We start from the raw sequence: 14,791 nt of genomic DNA, 5'->3' as shown, positions 1-14,791 counted from the left end.
GGGTAAAAACGCTTGAATATCTTGGGTATCTTGTTTCAGGCTCAGGTTTGAAACCTAAACCCTCGTTAGTGGAAGCCATATCCAATCTTAAGTATACCACCAGTAAAAAAATGAGTTGGTCAAGTTTCTGGGGATGTCAGAGTTTTATAATAAGTTTGATCCAGGGTTTGCGTCTGGGACATGTGGTGAGAATTAGATTGCCTGAGAGAAAATTTGGAATTTCTAAATTTAGTCAACCAATAAAAGTTATAAAGCTTTTAGGCAATGCGGTTAGGACACAAGATCATAAGGTGTGGAATCTCAGTAGAGTGGTTGTGTGTCGCACAAACACAGTCGAAGAAAATGTTTCGGGTGCTTCTTCCATTCCTTCAACTTCTGGTCTTGTGAGAAGATCTACAAGGGAAAGATGTGTTTCTTCTCGCTTTATTGATTGTATCTCTACTTGATTTATTACATTTTATACTTGCTTGTTTTATGTTATTGATAAAAGGGAGGTCTTGTGGTATCCTTTACCTTCTTTATATGTTCTGCTCTCTGTTACCTGCATGCACATATTGTTCTAATGTGGAATGTGCTGAGTTCAGAATGTTTAACCTGGACAGAGTCAGTTACTTGCTGGACTCTGGAGGATGAGGTCTCTAGTTTATGACTTACAATAAACTTCTACCTGTTTCATCTCTGCATGCCTGATCTTCATTCTTTGGACTACACTACAGTAATATTGTGGATATTGTTGTTTTCTTGAATGTAATAATGAAAATGTTTGTATAACTTAGATCCTTCCTCATTCTTTCACTTATTTTTCTGCTCTTTCCTTATCTTATACTTATCCTCATCTCACACATGAGATTATCATCCATACATAGAGGTTAATCAAATGTCCCAGGTGAAAACCTTCAGTTTTTCTGATGAAGATTTTGCTATCTTAGAGGGGATTAGTAACTCCTTTAATAACAGCACAAAATCTAACACTCAAGACATTGATGATATAAACAAATGATTTCATCTCCAAAAAAACGTAAACGCATGGAAGCCCATAAAGAATTTATGTTAGGATGTCTGAAAGCAGGAATAATTCCCCAAGGGCTATGAGTCCGTAACATCCCAGGACTGTTTGTTCACTACAAATCATTCTTAGAGAAATGGAGCATGATAGCAACTAGATGCTCAAGGGATCTTATGATCCTTATAATAGAAACTGCAAAAGAACTAGCCACATCGATGAAATCAGAAATAGACGAACTAGAAGAAAAAATTTAACGTTCTAACAGTGTAGAAGAGGCCACCAAGAAATTAGAAGAAGCCAACAAAGAAGGATGTATGATCGTACAACGCGTACCGTTACAACGCATACCTTTACGACGCAGGTCTAACAACGCAAGTTGTTACAACGACTTGCGTTGGGGGGGGCGCTGGATAGTGAATAGTTTAATTTCCTATTCCAACTCCAGTCCCCGTGGATAGTAGGGAAGGTGTTGGATAGTAAATTAAACTATCCCCTATCCTAGAGCGTCCTCCATCGAAAGTCGTTGTAACGACTTTCGTTGTAAATCCTGTGTTGTAAAGGTACTGTGTTGTAACAGGTCCGTTGTAAAGGATGTTTCCCAACAAAGAAATCACTTCCTTTGCTGAATATCTTAATAAAAGAAAGACAGAGAAATTATCTAAAGATAAGAGATTTAACACCATAGAAAGAACATACCCCTATTTAGGAGAGAATTTCTACAAACAAAACTATTATTCAAACGAAAATAGCTCTAAACAACAGAAAATAACCGCATTTTCAGATACATCTGACTCAGATGGACAGGGAAGTTCCCATTTTTATGAGCAAGATGGTCCTTATAATGCACTTCAAACAAGTAGGAATAACCGTCAGCTTTTTTTAGGGCAATGTGGGACAAGACGGGCCGCCAACTGGTGAGATTTCAATCTCAACCCAGAGACAGCTACCAGAACCATCAATATCAACCCGATCCCTATCACTCTCTAGAAACCAGGAGCAGACAGTATTGGAAACAAGTGAATTAATCCCAATTTTCAATCAGTCAAAACACAATCTAGATGATGCTAGTATTTCTTTATTCTCAAAAGGACTTTCATTTGTCCCTCATGCAAATGCTAATAAATTTCAATTATACAAAGATATATACTCATTCTTCAAAAGAATTATACTACACAAATTCTTTGAAAATGACGATAATATAGGCAATTTAGATAGAATCAATAACATAGTATCACCAATCTCCATCTTCACTCCGAATTTAGAACAAGTAGGACATGAGGTGGAAGTTTTTGAAAACGTAATTCTAAACCGCCTTCATCAAACCACGGTATAACATTAACAAAGAGGAATTTACATCACTCAAAACTATCAAAGATAATCAATCAATAGTAGTAAAAAGTTGTGACAAAGGAGGTGGCATTTTAATGGTCAATTATGAAGATTATGAAAAAAAATATGCATACCATGCTTAATGACCAAACTTTCTATATGAAAGTAAAATCAAACCTGATAGGTAAAACTATACAGATGATTCAAAACATTACGAATAAAGCATTAGAAGCAGGCACTATTACAATCAAGGAACATGAATACCTAAATAAATCTAGCAATAAAACCTCCTGTATCTATGGAGTGCCTAAGATACATAAAAACGAGAAGAATCCCCCCTATCGACCAATAGTTTCCAAAATAGGTACCCCAACAGAAGCAGTATCCAAATATATAGATAAAATCTTAAGACCTTTCATACCCTTTACCAATTCCATTATTAAAGATACAGGCGATAATGATCTTAAAGGTAGAAAACATGCAATTTGATCCTCATAAAGACATCTTAGGTACATTAGATATAGAATCGCTGCTTAGCAATATACCGCAAAAAGAAGCTTTGGAAGCAGTAAATTGGTTTATAGATAGATACAACATCACCTGCTCTAAATCATTCATCTTGGATGGCCTACATTTGATTTTAACAGAAAATATATTCGAATTTGGAGACACTTTATATAGTCAAACAAAGGGGGTCAGCATGGGGGGCCTCCTTTGCCCCTTCGATAGTGAACATCTATATGGCCCATTATGAAACTAAATTCATATATAATGAGATAGCTCCGTTCTTTGAGTCTGTTTCCCATTGGTCTTGGTACATTGATGACATTTTCTTTGTCTGGACCGATGGGGAACAGACTCTACAAGAATTCCTTATCCGGCTGAACTTGACAGATACAAATTTTAAATTTACAGCTCATTTCAGTAGGAAACAATTCGAATTCCTAGACATTATAATCAAACACAACGCAGGAAAACTAGAAACTGATCTATATGTAAAGCCAACAGCCCGAAATACTCTACTACACTTTCAAAGTAACCATCCAAGATGTCAAAGGCAAAGTATTCCCTTCTCCCAATTCCTAAGAGTTAGACGTAACTGTACAAATCTTAAAGACTTTGACTAACAAGCAGTTACAATGAAAGAAAAGTTTCTAGCAAGAGGCTACCCTCACCGGCTGGTGAGGGAGTCATATAAAAGAGCTAGGTTCTTTGATAGAGATTGCCTCTTCAATAAAACTAAGCCCGCCACGGATTCAACATTAGTGTGTACCACTAAACACTCCACCCTTAATTCAAAGGTCAAACAAATCATCAACTCGAACTGGCATTTGTTGAACCTCAACCCAGATCAAAGAAAAATTGCCAAACCCTTGTTTGCATATCGACGTAATCGTAACATCAAAGATATGATAGTACACTCCAGATTTACAACTAAAACAACTGACCCCCCATTTATACAAAAGTCCATCGAAGGCAGCACACCAATCAGAGGTACGATTAGATGTTCAGCATGCAAATCATGCTCGAACGTACTAACAGGAGAAACTATAACTATCAATAATTTCGCAATTATAGCTAAAGGGATGTGGAACTGTAACATCGACAATGTCATCTATCTCCTCCTTTGCAAATGCCATTTAGTATATATAGGGGAGACCTCCAGAGCTGTCAAAACTAGACTGACAGAACACAGGTCAGCCATTAAAACTGCAAAAATTACAGCCCCCTTAGTCAAACATTTTATATCTTTCCACCACAAACCAGAAGACCTCAGATGGTGTATAATAGAAAAAATAAATACCCCAGATGAAAAAGGAGGACTTCTTGTAAAGTCCTAGAGTTAGGAGTCCTAACTTCTGTGAATACCGAAATGAGTAAGTTCATTCTGTGAATACCAAAAGTAGTAAGTGCATTCTGTGAATGCCAAAAGTAGTAAGTTCATTCTGTGAATACCAAAAGTAGTAAGTGCAATCTGTGAATACCAAAACAGTAGTAAGTTTAGGATTGAGTCTTAAGTTCATTCTGTGAATCGGGCCCATAGTTTCTTCCCTGATCAAATGTACTATAACTTGAGCGCCCCCCTTACACAGTGTTGTTAACCCGCTAGCCACACTACATTAACTATAACTCGGCCCTCCACCATGCCCACTGTTCTCATAAATTATGTAATTTGAGAAGATATATAAATACTATTATTTAATATTCTATTAGTAATCTAATATAAAAGAGTATAAGTAGTGCATGGGGAAAGCGTGAGTTATAGTTAATATAGTGTGGTTATTATGTCGGCCAAGCGGTGTGTCATTTGCTGCTGGGTGCGGGAAAGCCTGGTCAAGGACATTCAGCACTGCACTCTCCCTCACCTCAGCTGATGCTCCACTAGGCTTTATCCCCCAAAGAGCCTGCAAGCATGAGGGGGAGCTGGAGCTTTGCATAAAAAACTAGCACCTCCACCTCAATAAACATGTAGAGGGGCATCTCTCCCTCATACCGCCATCTGCCACAGGGGGTGCAGAACGTCACAGTACTGCCTGCCTCCGCGATAGCTAGGGGCTGCATGGGATGAGTACAAAACATAGCCTCACAGGGGGGGAATATAGATTAAATAAGCGGGGGAATGGGAAAATAGTAAAAAAGGTGCAAATATAAAAAAAAGGGTGTTGGGTGAAGCCGAATGGGGTGGATTAGGTTGGATGGGGACTTGGAAACAAGAAACGCAAGACCACCGAAGGGCTGTCAGGGCAACATACCTACATAGCTACTCCATCCAAATGTAATAGGAACACTAAGGGTGAAGCATTAGATTCATAACTGCCTACAATTGATTTTCTCACTAAGTGAGGAAGGTTATGTGTAAACATTAGTCCATCTTGAAAACTGATATGGTGATCGGCCCTGATTTACCAGTTAAACCATCTATCTCCTATAGAAATCTTTGGGAGATGAACTTACACACAGTTACCACACGAAAGCACAGAAGAGGAGTAAGTGATTATGTTAGCCAAGGGTTTTACAAGTCCGAGCAATGTAAAGCCTGTAAGCTCATCTTGCATACTTTGGAGTACAACATTGTCAGTGGATATAGGAGGAAAATAGATAATTTTTATAACTGTGGTTCTCATCGCTACAGTTATGTACTGATGTGCCCTTGTCCATTTATGTATGTGGGCAGTACCATTTTTCCTCTGCGTAAATGCATTTTACATCAACAGGCAATAGGGAATCTTGAGTTCTCTTAACCAGTTGCAAGACATTTTTATGATCGCCAAACAGTGATGTTTCCAAACTCAGGTTCTTTGTAATATAAGGAATTTCCAGCAGTCTGAGAGGGATAATAGGGATAAACAGCTGAGACGCTTAGAATCAAGATATATCTTGGATTTACAAACCATTACCCCAACAGGTCTGAATAACGATGAAGAGATGGAGGTGCATGTAGGATAGGTTGGTCTTCTGCTTTACCTTTTTTATGTAAAGCTGAGTCCTCTACTATATACTAGTATAGTGAGGACTTAGAGAAATTGCTAACCATGTCACTCTAGTCGACCGTGTCACAGCCCTGGGGATAAACGGTTTGGCCAGGGATCTTATTTCATCTTTTCTCGCAAACCGTACCCAGACGGTGAAGCTGGGAGATTTTTATTCACCTATCTCTGCTCTCCCCTGTGGAGTCCCACAAGGCTCCTCGCTAAGTCCTATGCTATTTAATATCTACGTAGCGGACTTGGCGAGGGTAATAAAGGCCTATGGGGTTCGGCTCACATCTTACGCAGATGATACCCAGCTGGTCCTGGCTATCCACAAGGACGGCCTTGCTGTGGCAGCTAATTTCCAGAGAGCCATGCTTGAGGTCAGTACTTGGATGACCTCAAATTGTCTTAGGCTCAACTCGGATAAAACCGAGATTATGACCTTTGGAAAACTCTCCCCTGAATGGTCTCCCAGTTGGTGGCCGGAAAAGCTTGGCCACCCACCTGTCCCAGTGGACAAAGCCAGAAACTTGGGAGTGATATTTGATAGCAAGTTGGCTTTTGACCTGCATACCAACAAGGTCATTTCATCATCTTTCTTTATTCTGAAAAAAATAAGGAAACTACTGCCTTATCTTCCTCCCTCAGCTGGGAAGACTTTGGTTTCTACCTTAGTCTTCTCAAAAATAGATTATGGCAACGCTCTCTTTCTTCATACTCAGAAGCGTGTCATAACTAAGCTGCAATCCATTCAGAATGCGGCTGCCAGGATTCTCTTAAACATTCCTCGCCGCAAATCCACTACTCATGGCATTCGTCAGCTCCACTGGCTGAGAGTTGAGAGCCGTATAAAATTTAAGGCCCTCTGTATTGCATATAAGGCAGTACATGGCATAGGACCTAGGTTCCTGACTGAAGCCTTTCAGCTTTATGTCCCTAGAAGGCAATTAAGATCGGCTAACATCAGTCTCCTCCCTGTGCCACGCACAAGAACGGTCACTTGGGGAGACAGGCGTTTTCTTGTAGCCGTACCAAAACTTTGGAATCTTTTGCCACTTGCCATCAAAACTGCACCGAATCTGATGAGTTTCCGCAGGCTCTTAAAGACATGGTTGTTTAACCAGTAAGAGGTTAACTGAATCTAGTAGTTCCACAGCGCCGAGACACCTCAGGGTATTTGTTGCGCTATAAAAGTCGCGTAAATAAATAAATAAATAAATAAAGCTTTAAGTAATAAAGGATGGAGTAACTTGTGGCCAAGGTCTGATGTCTTATAGAAACAAATAAAAATAAACTGAAATCAAAGTTGATAAGTTGATGTTCCCAATGGGGTGAGAGAGTATCTCTTAGATAACAACTTAACAGAATAATTGCACTGTCCCTATATGTTGGTTTTTGAAACATCTGACACCTGAGCAGTACGAATTATTGAAGAAAGTAATATTGTACTGTATCTACCTTGCCTAAAGAGTTAAACATGAGTAAATATGTTTCACAATATTTGTACACAGAGTATAAGATGAAGTTAATCATTCATTGAGTCTAGCAGATCATGTAAAGGATAACATTTATTTAAATATTGAATGTAAAAATTAGTTCATTGATTTTTTTATGCTTAAGACTCCTCTAGAAATTGTTTCTGTATACAGTATATTTGTGGATAGTGATTTTAGTTTGATGTTTTTAATAGTGTTCATGGACAATACCTTCTATCATGAAGGTACTGAGGTTCCCAGGCTGAGGGACCAGAAGAACAATAGTATGTAGTTTCTGTTAATGAAACATCACTTATTTATTTCATGAGGTGGTGGGGATCACTGGTTTTCAGAAAGGCTTTTTTAGGCAGAAACGCATCCGTGTGTTGGAGCTTGCTGCTGAATAAAGAAAATTAACGCACACGTACTGGAGTACGCACTTTTCTTCTGCTTGCCGATTCACATAGAAATATATAAATATATGTATCTGTAAATACTACCCATTGAGGATTCATTACTCAGAATCAATCCTGCCCTGCATATTTATCCAAGAAGAGGTTACTATTTTGTGCAACACCTCTAGCCAAGTGGAGTACTTTCTGCTGGCTAATTAGTAAGTCCTACCTCATTGGGTAAATGCATAGTGTGTCTCCTACACTATAGATGCATAAAGGATGCTGAGGAAATGTCTCCAGTGAGTTGTGGGTTTGTTACTTTGCCAATGTGATTGTTCCTATAGCGTCTTCACCAGATAACTTTCCAAGGTGGAACCTCAAAGAAAATACCCTTGGCTAATGTGCACTTTACAGAAGTACATTTGTCTTTGTTTGGTGCAGATGTGATATTCCTAGGCATCAAGACCCCGTCTCTAAAATCAGCAGAAAATGCTTGCAGGGAGCATTTAAGTAAGCTGTCCATCATCCTGGGAACAGGGTGGGAAGATGAAGCATACCACTCAGCAGCAGATGACAAGAAAAAACCTCCTACCCAGGCCAATTTCTGGACCCAGGGCCTGGCCTTTTCAAAAAAATATTTTTAGTAGGGGAGAGGTGCCAAGCGACCCTCCATCCCTGTGCCGATTTTGGCCCTGGGTAGTCGATCCCCCAGGGTCCGGCCATTTGTCCTGGGTTTCTCCAGGGAACCCAGTCAGCACTGGGACAGTGGGGGTGACTTTAGGGAGCCAGTATTGCTTTCAGATACAGGGAGCTGCTAAACATGCAGCTCCCTGTGTCTGATATAAATTTGTCTGTTTCCCTGTTCACTTGACAGCAGGCAGGGAAACTGACCATTAAAGCTTCAGCACCCCGGAACATAGAAGAAGCCGGCCTTGGGGACTGGTGGTCCCCAAGCCCATTATTGGCTGGGGGTGCATAGCCCCCCTCCTTTCATGTAGTACGGCCTGCCCCGGAGAGGTGGCGGGCTTCAGGCCGAGTAGTTATAGTTTGGACCTAGTTTCCATAGGAAAAGCATTTTATTAATTTGCCAATAACTTTGTCTTCATTGATGAATCCTCGCAAAATTTAGAAAACTGGTTTGCTAAGCATGGGCGAATTTTGCGAATCTGGCGTTCGCGAATTTTCGCGAATTTGCAAACTCGCAATCCGCAAAATCCGCGAATTCCCGCGAATTTGCGGATTTTTAATTTTTTTTGTGTTCGCAAGTGTTTTTGCCAGTTCGCGAGGATTTGGTACTAGTTCGCAATTGCGAACTTACTTGTCGGCTCGCAACGGTCGCGACTATGTTGTTTCTACGTCTGGTTCATCATCACAGCCTCCCAGCACCCTCTGTTTCACCACTGCCGCCCTCTCTTTGACCCATGCCACCCTCTGTTACATCAATGCCACCCTCTGGTTCATCATCACTGTAGAAGATGGGGGGGAAAAGCAAGCACGCCTGCCCTGCTTCAACTGACATGAATTAATTTGGGATTAGTTTATTAACAACACCTGCCTGCCCCACCTGAAAATAATGAATTAGGGGCTAATTAATGTGTCACTGAATTTGAAGTTCCAGCCTGGCACCTGCTTGTCTGCTCCCTTAGCTGTAGATCAGGACCTTTGTGGCATACAGTTAAGGTCAGAGCAGGGTCACACAATAGTTGCAAGCAGGCAACCGAATTCTGGAGGGCCCCCTCAGGAAGCACAACAGGGAATCATTACAAATCATGAGATTGACCTTTTGCACCTGCTCATTTGTTTTGCTTTTGCAAAAATCGTTTTTCGGTAATTTCGCGCAATTTGCGAGGCTCGGCGTCGTACGAAACCGACCGCGGAAGCCGCCAATTCGTGCGAATGAGCTTTATATTTTTTGCGGCGTGTTATTTCGCGAGTTTTTTTGCAGTATTCGCGAGCCGCTTGCAGCGCAACACGCGAATTTACCCCAAGGTCGGGTACGGGCGCGGCCATTTTGTTTGCGTGACGTATTTCCGTTTCCGCCCGCTATGTATAATCTCGCGAAGTAAGCGCATTGCGAGTACAAGTTCGCACGAGATCGCGAGGAAAATCGCGTGCGAACTTACTTTCGCGCTCGTGAACGGGCGGCCATCTTGTTTTTCATTCATTTTCCTGTGTCTGGGCATGGTGTTTATCCTCTTGCTATCTTTGCCATCCTTTGCTTGTTTTCAGTTTTTTCGAACGATTTTGCTTCTTATCTATCCCTCTCTTTTCCTAGCTGTATATTTTTGTCTTTTCTGCTATTTTTGTTTACTTTTAAACTACTTTTTTAAACTCTTTTCTTTTCTTCTTCCCTATCCTATTCCTTCTTAATTTTTTACTTCCTACCTTACCTGCCCAGACCATGGTGAAGCCAGGCGCCGTGAAGCTGCCCAGGCACTTGAGGGCCGCAGCGGCGGCGGGGAGGAGGAGTCCTGGACCCCGTGCCAGGACAGCATGCGGGCGATTGAGGGGGGAGCAGGTGACGCGACGGGAGATCTTCAGCCCGGAGGAAGTGGGCGCGCTGGTCTACTTCGTCCAGCGCCCCCTGCCCAGGACCATCGCGGGAGGCGGCAGGATCGCGGCCGGCGGCTACAACATCCGGGAGCGCCGGAAGCGGTGGCAGAAGGTGTGCTGGGCCATGTCCCAAATCTCCGGGGTCCAGCGCACCTACAGCCAGGCCACCCACTGCTGGACGGACCTCCTGGACCGGGAGCGCGACCTGCTGGACCAGCTCGGCTTGGAGATCCCCGGGCTTGGTGAGTAGTAGTAGCTATTTCATCACTCACTACTATGTTTTCTCCTGCTCTGTGTTGTTGTATTGCAAATAATTGTTTTTTACATGGAGCAAGCCAATAATGCTGCTGACGATTACATTGTAGTTAAATTATATTTCAAAATCTTCTGTGCATTTCAGGTGCACTGCTCTCCTTCTCAGTGGCATTGCTACTATGCTTATTTGTTTTCTATTTTGTGGTTTCATTGGCCTGAGTAACTATTATGTATGAGTGTACTTTACAGAACTGCGTAATGCTAGACACTAGGGGGCAGATTACATTTACAAGCCCCTTGCGCCACCTTTACGTTGCCTTGCGTGACGCAACAGCGGCGTAAACGTGGCATCCCTGCGAGTCATTTACAGCGTGACGCATCTAGGGAGATGCGTCACGTTATAAAGCCATGGGCCTGCGCCACAATGGGTGCGTTCCTAGTACTGGACGGTCCGGCGGCTGTGCGCCTCGCAAAAGTGCCTGCGTGAAATCTACAAGATTTAACGCAGGCACTTCTGCGACGCTGCTACGTCAATTCAATTCCTTATGCCTGCTTGAAGCAGGCGTAAGGACTGACACAGCATGTTAAGTATTGGGTGGCCCTGAGCATTACTGGAGTTGCATTGCGTTGGCGACATGACTCCAGCGATGCGCCGCTCCTACGTGGCGAGATGCGTCAAGCAAGTACCTACCCTTGCGCCAGGGCACGCCGCATTGTAAATGAGGCGCATCTGTCGTGTCGCAAGGGTAGTTTTGCGTGACGCATTTGATATGGCGCATCTCTGGAGATGCGCCAGAACACGTAAGTAAGTATGCCCCTAAGGGGCAGAATTGCAATTACCGTTGCATCCCTGCAAAGTAGCAGGGATGCGCCAGTAATTGTGCGGCCCGCTACCACCACCAAACATGGTGCGCCGTATTTGCAATGCGGCGCACCATGGGCCCAAAACGTCACCGAAGCTTTACTGCTGGAGTTGCGTCGCAACGATGGCGCAGCTCCAGCAATGCTCTGGGGTACCCTATCTCCCCAATGCTGGGTCAAGCCGTACGTCTGCTTCAAGCAGGTGCAGGGTTTGTGTGACCATCATTGTCCTAAAGGTGACTGATTGAAATTTTGTAGATTTCCCTCAGCCACTTTTAGGATGTGTTCCAGCGCAGGAATGCCCTCCCTTGCGCCGGAACACCCCCTGATGGCGCAGGGCTTTGTAACGGGATGCATCTCCCAAATGCGTCACGTTGTTATAATATTATACGCCGCACCATGGCACCTCTTTTGTTTAGCTGCTGCGTCACAAAAGTCACGCAAGAACAGAGCAAAAGAGCTGCAAGGGGCTTAAATCTGCCCCTTCCTTTGTACCCCTGACAATAAGAAAAATAGTGGCGGTGGATTGATAGTTTGACTATTTAAATGACTGATTATGTAGCAGGCAGCTGTTAGTGTTGTCACTGATCTGACTGAAATCACAATGGAGTTTGTCTGTCACTTTGCGTCTTGCCTGCGGACTGCTGCCTGCCAGTCCTAGGTGAACCTTTCAGTACTTTGTTTAGTGAGTTACGTGACTTTCGAAGTCGCAGGTCCGCAAATCAATGAAAACTAACCCTAATCAATATAATTTCGCGGAAATATTTTGTTATTGTTGTTTTGAAATGTTTGATTTGGTTGACATTGACAAGCAACAATCATCCATGTTTTCTGTTCTTTCTTTCATGTTGTACGTCAGCTCCCCCCAGGGGCGAGGGGACACAGGAGCAGCAGGCGGCGGCGGATGCTGTTGAACAGGGCCAGGATTGGGCAGGCGAGGGCTCCTTTGCTGGCCCCAGTTCATTTTAGACTAGTACCTATTTTTCCTAGCGTTCCTCATTTGATTTTTCAAAATCGTCTTTGATCTTCTTGTAGACTGTATCTAAATTCTTATCCTGCCTCTACTATGACTCCCTGTGGTATTACTAGATTATTCTTATTAGTCTGTCTGTGTAGCTAACTAAGATTGCACGGTTGGCGAAACTCCCATTCTAGTCAGCAATAGCTCTATCAACTTAGTGCAGTCCTCTGGGATTGTCCATAATGTCTTTTGAAGTGTTCTATCTGCTTTGAAAATTCCCAACTATAAAATGTGAATGTCCACCAAGAAAGAATAAGATACTACCTTTTGGTTTGGATAGGAGGACAATCCATACCACTACTGTTGCGGGGACAATTCTTCTGCAGAAACAGAACTATGGACAATAAATAGTGCATTGCTTATCAATTATAATAGGCACTGTTAGAGTTTCCACATACCTCTGTGATAACAGACTTTGAACCCCCAATGTCCTTACTGACTGACTACATAGTGTGGCACAGTCATTTACCTCCCGAATTCATCGATGATTGATCCCCAATGATGATTATCCAACGTAGCTCAAGAGTACGGAGTCAGAGTCAAGAAGTGTCAGAGGCACAGACTCATGCTTGCAAAAATTGCAAAACCTTTCGCTCAGTCACTCTAGTCTGGACCAAAAAACACAGAGTCTATTTAAGTTTAAAAGCTTTATTAAAAGTAAACACATTTATTAAAATGAAGTCATAATAAAAAAAACTAAACGTTTAACTGAGAATGGAAAAGTGGTTAGTGCTGACGATTAATTGAAGACATTTCTTGTGGTCGAGCCGAGCTCTCACCTGTTTCAACTTGATCTTGTTGTTAGAAGTCCATCTTCTGTCTGTGTGGAGAAAAATGGTGCGTGTTAAAAAGTCAGCCTTCATCAGTTGTGTCAAAAAGTGCAGCAAGACAACACCCTTCCCTGGAAAAAGGGACATTTATTTTTACTTTAGAGTAGACAGTCACAAATTACATTGTTTTCACATGTCTTCATTCCTAGACCAAATACTAGTGAGTGGTTTATTCTAACATTCTTAAATGTACTTTGTAGGTGGAACATCTGGTGGCGGGGCCAGCGTGGAGGTGGTGGTGCTCGACACGGAGGCGGAGGGCAATTCTTCAGGGGAGGAGGAGGCGGCTCCAGTGCCAGCTGTGAGAGTTGAGATGGTGGTGGTGGCGGGCAGAGGTAAGCTCTTATATATTCCTTACTTATTGAGATTGAAGACGTGGCTGGGAAGGAAAGAATATGAGATGCATGGCTGGGTGAATGATGAAGCAATGATTGGTGGAAGGACAACAGCCTGGGTGGGTGACACAGAAACTGTATGTGTCCATATACCTGGATCATGCTACTATCTGACTCTTAGATAGCATATGTGTATCTAGAGCAGGGGTACTCATAGTACTGCCCGCGGGCCGGTGGTGGCCCCGGCCAGCCTTCCTTGGCGGTGCGCACAGACCTTGCAGACAATCACTGCTCCCCCGGTCCCCACAGAGCAGAGTGGAGATGCAGGGCCACAAAGAGGTGAAATAGAACAAAGCCTCTGCTCTGTGGGGCCGGGCAAGCAGTGATTGTCAGGGTGGAGATGCAGGGGCGCTACAACAAACAAAGCCTCAATAATATGTTAATGGTCTTTTAAAGACCTGTTAAGTACTTTGGTGTGGCTGTCTGTGTGTGCGCGTTGAGGAAGCTGTCTCAGCCTGGGCTGAAGGCTGACACAGACAGACACACACACAGTGAGATGACAGGGGGCGGGAGAGGGAGGGCAGGAGGGAGAGAGAGATGGAGAGGGAGGGCAGGAGGGAGAGCAGGAGGGAGAGAGATGTATGTAAATGCTGGGTCTGGTGGCTCAGTGGATGAAGGCATCTGCTACAGGGACCTGTGTGCAACCTCATGGTCACAAGTTTTCGTTTTGCTTTAGCCCCGCCCCCTCCGACTCCGCCCCCACCTGTGCGGCCCTCGGCCACAAACTACACTGTAAATTTAGCCCCTGAGAGAAAGTTTGTGAGTACCCATGATCTAGAGAGAGTAGACGGTCAGTGGATGAACTAAGTGTAACTTTGAAGAGCATGTAACACTGCACCCGCACGTCCGTTCCAGTGTAGGAAAGGCAAGGAAAAGAAGTTGTAATTTTGTCAAAATACTACCATCAATAGTAGCAGTAGTTTGTATTGCAAGGACAGCATAGATCCGGTTATTACGGTGGCCACTCCCTACCTCTCTTAATAAGTTTAGTAGTACTCAGTCATTCATGCGTGGATGTATCACTGGTCACTCAATAAAAAGCAAAGCACCTAAAGTCATCCCATATGTAAACAAAAACATCCCATGTGAAGTGATAGATAATCAGATTATTTATCTTCTTCATTTTCCATTTCTAGTACTCATTTGCACTGTAGGGTGAAAGTTAAATTAATTAAGCAGTAGCCCTTGTAGCAGAGTA

The sequence above is a fragment of the Lissotriton vulgaris genome, chromosome 4_1 (assembly GCF_964263255.1).
Source record: "Lissotriton vulgaris chromosome 4_1, aLisVul1.2, whole genome shotgun sequence".
NCBI lineage: Eukaryota > Metazoa > Chordata > Amphibia > Caudata > Salamandridae > Lissotriton > Lissotriton vulgaris.
This window is presented reverse-complemented; position numbering follows the sequence as displayed.